Source organism: Hibiscus syriacus, unplaced genomic scaffold (genome assembly GCF_006381635.1).
Source record: "Hibiscus syriacus cultivar Baekdansim isolate YM2019G1 unplaced genomic scaffold, ASM638163v2 tig00110637_pilon, whole genome shotgun sequence".
NCBI lineage: Eukaryota > Viridiplantae > Streptophyta > Magnoliopsida > Malvales > Malvaceae > Hibiscus > Hibiscus syriacus.
The window spans coordinates 5,816,744-5,823,131 of NW_024062808.1; the positions used below are offsets into that span (position 1 = coordinate 5,816,744).

The following is a 6,388-nucleotide window of genomic DNA, read 5'->3' on the forward strand; positions in this document are numbered from 1 at the left end:
GTTTTTATTCACATTTTCTCGGCATCCAAACACTCAAAAGACTATGAAAGGACCAAGAAGAAAAGAACAGCAACGTGACGACCTTAGTGCGGGGATGAATTGGAGGCGCAGGGTAGAAGGAGAGAGTATTAGGGTTCTTGCCTTTAGAGATCGAGTAAGGGTGTATTTATCTTTGAATATTTGGGCCTTCTCATGAGAAGTATATGCAAATATTGGGCTTTGAATAAGACCCCTGCAATATTTCATATTTTTCTGGGAAAATTGGATTAAGTACACCGATATTCTCTAAACTTTGTAAAACCAAATTTTTTCAATGAACTCGCATACCAAGAGTCTAATGAAAATATCAAGCGTGTACATGATCATTCAAGGCCATTCAAAGCTAACACAAGTATATATGTACTTACAAATATAAGAATGACAGGAATATTGAGCTCATAACACAAGTACTGTATACCAAGGTTATTATTTTGCTTAGCAATAAGCTCCAAGTCTCACTCGAACAGGAACATATAGCTACCCACATCACAGCAACATCGTCATCAGCTTTCATTGCAGCTTTAATCTTGAAACCATATGCTCAGCCATTCGAAAAGGAATTGAGAGTGAATCCGACAACGGGGGTGGACCTGGGGGTGAGAGGGTGGAGGCGGTTGTCCCTCCTAAAAATATAAGATTATAATATATTTTATATTTTTTTCTTATGTATTTTCCATTGAAAATTTATTTTCGCTTTATTGAAATTTTATAAGTTCAAGTTCGTCACTCACAACTTAAATCCTGCGTCCGTCCCTGAGAAAAGTGTTCTATGTTGCTCCTGCTCGTCATTGTTTTCCTGGAAAACCATATCTGTTTTCGAACATGAGTATGAAATGTTACCCTTTAGGCTTTAGGTATCGTCCAGATACGTGAAAAAGACTTGTAAATCCGTATCCGCAGTCACATCCAAGGTTTCATCCCTATGCCAAAGGCAGATGCAAGTTTTGCACCAATTATGACGGGAGTTTCGATGTTCTAGTGGGGTAAGTGGTAACGAACCCTTTCTTAAGGTTATAAGATCAACTTTCGATCTAATAAAGTTATAATAGAAAAGCTTTCTGGATTGTATTTGAAATTTGGAATCAATCAGGGCAAGCTAGAGTGATTTTTTTTTGTATAAACATCGATATTTGATCTATTGATCGATTAATCCGAATCGGGTACTGCAGAGGTAAAGGTGGCTCTCCCAACCCAGTTTATTTCACTCGCAATCGTCAGAATTCGAACCTCTAACCTTGCATAAGGAATCTAGTGTCTCATCCTACTAGACCTACTGATTGTTGATCAAACTAGAGTGATTTGATATTGAAGTAACCTCTCGTTTTGTTACTTATTATTCACATTGTAAAAGTTATTATAGTAACCAAATTTTAAAAATGAGCACAACAAAGGGACCAAAACCTTAATCTTACCTTTATAATTATCAAACAAAGCTATCATATAAAGATTTAACAAAACACTCCACTTAAAAAACCTTTTATATCATTATGGTACATTTGCTCTCTGGAACCCCAATCTCCGTCCCCTGCCAGCAACATCTTCATATGTATACCAACAACAAACTAAAAAATTAGACCATAATTCACAGATTTCCCCAATCAAATCTGATTAAAACAATCATTTCAGTGAAAAACCCAATACACTATAAACCAAACCTGTTCTTCAAATTTCCAGTTTTATATACAATATGTTCTTGCCTGCTTCACAAGCTTCGTTTCGCCAAATGAAACGTTTTCTTCAAGAAATGGTTCGCCGTTCGGTCATTTTGATGGCACAACACTCTGAGTATTGTGTTCGGGTCCGATCGGTTCCATGTTCCTGTCCTTGGTGGCATTGGTAGCTTTTGGCCTATGCCACTGGTCTCATGTGGCAGTCCTGAACTCTTCTATTAGTTGTTCAGTGTTTTGCCCCATCAATGATATCACCCCTTCGGCTTTCTCGGCTTCCTTTTGGACTACGTCTTCGGATATCAACCTTTCTCCGAATGCGGAGAATACCCTTTTCAAGCTCTGGAAATCTTCCTCGATCATATTGTAATCGGATCGATTGAAGTTCCTCGCTGGCACTCCCGCGAGCAATATCACGAGGAACGCTTCAAACAATGTCTTCATGACTTCTTTCATTGCTAATGCTTGCACTTGGTCAATGAGGATTGAGTTGAGAAGCTTGATGTTCTCGTTTATGATTCTTAGGGCGGGTCGGATTCTCGAACTGGCTACACCGCTGATGTAAAGAGACTCGTAAAATACTAGGTTTGTATCGAGGAAGATCAGGCGGTAAGCGGCGATTTCCTATATGTGATCACATGCTGCTTTAATGAATGCATTGGCATGTTCGAAGTAGGAACGAAGCATCCTGTTGCTTCTGCTTGCGATTGCTGAAACGGTTTCGAGTTGAGACTCTTGGCGCAAGGGCGAGAGTTTTATTTAGGGAATGAATGTGGGAGATTAGATAGTGCAGTGTATTAAGGAGGATGTAAAGGCACTGTTTCTGAGGCTCGTCAATGGGGAGGGATGCTGGTATTCCATTGCCATGGCTTCGTGCATATCTTCGGCTCGAAAGCCGCATGGACTAGCCCTTTTCCAAAACCTGGACAACATTGAATCTTGGTTGCATCTGCTTAATGGAAAAAGTGTAGGAAGATAATTCTGCTTCGAACCTAGATAAAAGATACGGAACGATGAGAGTTCGACCGATCTATACGATGTTGATTTGCCGAGGGACGATAATCCAAAACGGTGAATGAAAAGTGACGAAAACAATGGTACACACCACATGATGCTGCAAAGGTGATATATTCTTGAATGACCTGCTCTATTCCTTCAGCCAGATCAAGAATCAAATCCTCTGTAATTCCAACTGGAATTTCAAGGAAATCATTCACAGTTTGCTTAATCAAGTTCATTAGCTCGACAGCAGAATGCGCGTACCGCTCGGATTTAGAAATCGGACACCATGTCTGCAACGTAAATTGCAACCGGTTAGTAAACTTAACCATAGACTATTTCAAAGGGGAAACAATAAGTGGATTTACTTCAGTTTTCTTTGCATTATAAATCAGCTTTCTCCCTTTGTTTAATCTTTCACCTATCCATTGTCCCAAAAGCCTTATTGTGACTGTCAATTTCATATAGCATCATTTCTTTGATAACCACTTTGCCTCCATTGGCACACTCTCCGAAATCTTCTACCACCATTTCATCCAAGACCTTTTCGAGTTTCGAAGCTCGTTCTAGTACCCAGACGATCTCGCTGTTCAGCATTCTTGTCCCGGCTAAATATTCCTTCAATACTGCTCCGTAGCATTGGTGCAGTATCACACCAGCAACACCGGCTGCAGTCGGATGCCATTTCTTCAATATCGGACTAAATAGCTCCCGCTCACGTGCTGCCAAATCCTCAGTTTCTTTAGCTAGTTGAAGAAGCTCTACATAAGCATCCTCTCTTCCTCCCATAGCATCATTTTTGGCATTTTCTTTTTCTACTATCTATAGCAAACAACAGAGTCAAGAAATGAGTATTTGATAACATGTAATTAATTGCGTATATGTGTACAAGTCACTCACCTTTGTAAAAGCTTTCTTCAGGGAAGATCGAAAGTAATGCTAGAAACGAGCACGTGTCGAATCAACACCCGGTGGTACATCCCTTCCGTTTTCTTAATGCATTCGACCAAGATCTTTGTCGACAACAATGCCATAGGTAAAAGATTCTCGATTCCACCAATATTTCCTCGATTGAAATATTCATGGTAGTTGAGCAGTTTTTTCTCTGCCCAATTCTGGATTGCAACCAACATGGATGACAACATCTTCACCTACATCTCGTCTCGGTTATGCGGCTTTCGAGCATCATTCTCCACCTCCGACAACATAATATAAGCTGCAAGAAGGTCGGGCTCCGTCTGGCTCGTCACGATGTATTGCTCGAAAAAGACCCAAGCGAAACAAGCATTGTGCATCGGTTTGTTGAGTCCCAACGTAGGCCATGTCTTCTTCATCAGTTCCAGCAACTCATCGACCTCATCCAATACTAATGTCTCATCCCTAATACTGAAAATAGACCGAAGGAGAGTCGTGTAGATGTGTACGTTGAGAGGGTACCCGTCAGCCCAATGGCAAGAAGTCGTAGGAGAGCCATTGTTACTTTGCCAACATAATGAAACGATACAGTTTCATAACGTTCTCATGGTGTCGGAGTTCTTTCCCATGTCGATAGGCTCGATTCACCGGATCGGATTATGTCACGTAAGGGGGATCATGAAGGAGCAGGCTTTGTCTATAGGGATTGATGGATATTGGATGAGCCCTGCATCTAGGATCTTAAGCTGACGTTTTTGCCAAAGATGGTACTCATGTGCATCGCTGAATTCAGATGGTTTTAAATACCTTAGAAGCTCAAGTGGTAGGATTATAGTCTCTGATCTCTTTCCAGTCTGTTGGAAAATATATATAAAAATTGCAGGGTTTAAGTTGTAAATAAACCCTGAGAAATTAGATACATTATAGAAAGGGTTAATTCCCTAAACATCCCAAACTATTTCTCTTATCCTAAATTGATCCCTAAACTTCAAAACACTAACGTAGAACGTATGTAAAAACATGTCAGTAAAGCCGTAAACATGCGTGTACATGTAGGCTTTGTCCATAATATGATTTGTTTCTTAAACTTAATTATATTTTTAAATTACGAATACAATGTCGCAGTGATTTTAAAAATGTTGATGTGACTGTTTTCCCGTGTTGTGGATGAAACTTAATACTATGCATGAAGGTATGTTATAATTTAATCAGAGGACTTCTACTTGAATTAACCCTTAAAATAGAATTTTAGGAAGTTATATTGAGACATACTTGGCCAACAAGGGTTCTCGTTATAGTCTTCCTGAGCCTATTATCACTTTGTTCCGTCACCTTCATTTGTTGCCTCATATCTCAGCCAACGTCAAAGGCCACCGCGGCCACAGTACTGGAGCCGTCAAAATCCCCATTCTAACGCTAGAACCATTGTGAATACTGAATACCGCCATGTCCTTGAGAAACAAAGGTCGACGTTCCAGACCCCGCACCACTGCCAGTGGATAAGCCCGTCGAAAACATTGACATCCTCCTAGAAGGTGACTTTTTCATCTTTAGACCCAAAGCCTTTTTAACCTTACTCGTCGGGGACATCACCACCCTATTCACCCGCCCGTTCGGTGAACCCGACCCCTGTGATTCATTCCCATTGTGATCATGTGAAGAATATAACGTTAACGTCGAGCCGGAAGCATTCCGACCACCTGAAAAACCCGGCGTCGATCGACAAGCCGTGAAGAATATCTCGTAGGCAGCTTCACGAATGTCATCCAGTCAAGGCTGTCAAGGTGGTCGAAAGGCCACTGGAGGTCAACAACAATGTCAACGTCGTCGTCGTTGTGTTGTTTATCTTCGAAGATGAAGTTGCTGCTGTTGGTGCTGCCATGTAGGGTACGGCAGTCCATGGCGGAAATGAAAATAGGGGATGGGGATAAGGATGGGGGCACTCGAACAACCGATGAAAATCAAAGATTCGGTGTGCATTTCAACGGGATGGGGAACGTGTTGAAAGTCAAAACTTTGGCTGCATAATAGTCCTATTTTGCTGTAAATTAGATTTTCAAGATTGGCAGCTGATTTTGGTTAAATTGACAAGGAAAATTATCCAATCTAATTCATGTATTTTGGGGTATTTATAAGATTTGTCCTTAAGATTCAATTATAAATACCATAACCAATTAGCTTCAAACATCCCAAATCATTCTAGGTTTCTCCAAATACTAGAGAAATTAGAGAGTTTTCTTGAAAATTGTTTTCTCTTTTTATCAAGAGAGAATTGTCATTGTTTTCTCCTGTTAGATCTAGAGAAGTTGTAATTCTTATTTTCTCATAGTGAAATTCTTTTATCTTTGCCCGTGGTTTTACCCTATATTATTTAGGGGTTTTCCAAGTAAAATTTGTGTTTTATTTATCTTCATTTTTATTTTTTTAAATTATCAGTTGCGATTTTGCTCTATCTGATAGCCGTATTCCTCAACAATTGTCATCAGAGCCAGATTTGAGTGTGTAATATCTACTTATTGTCTTTGTGGTTGCCACCAAAAGGTGGATCCTCCAACATAAGAAAGTAAGAAGGTATTACCCATTCTTTGAAGGTTCCAGAAACTATTCACTATAGTGAAATAGTGGGAGCTATCCGTAATAGAAGTTATGGCAACAAAATTTGATATTGAAAAGTTCAATGAGAGAAATTTCTCATTGTGAAAATTGAAGATGAAGGTCATCCTGGGGAAAGATGGTTGTCTAGCGGCTATTAGTGAAAGGCCGGTAGA

General features: G+C 40.0%; 1 pseudogene; it reads right to left on the reverse strand.

The window, feature by feature from the left end:
• Positions 1–1,670: 1,670 nt before the first annotated feature.
• LOC120136931 lies at positions 1,671–5,521 on the reverse strand (annotated as a pseudogene).
• Between the last annotated feature and the right edge of the window lie 867 nt (positions 5,522–6,388).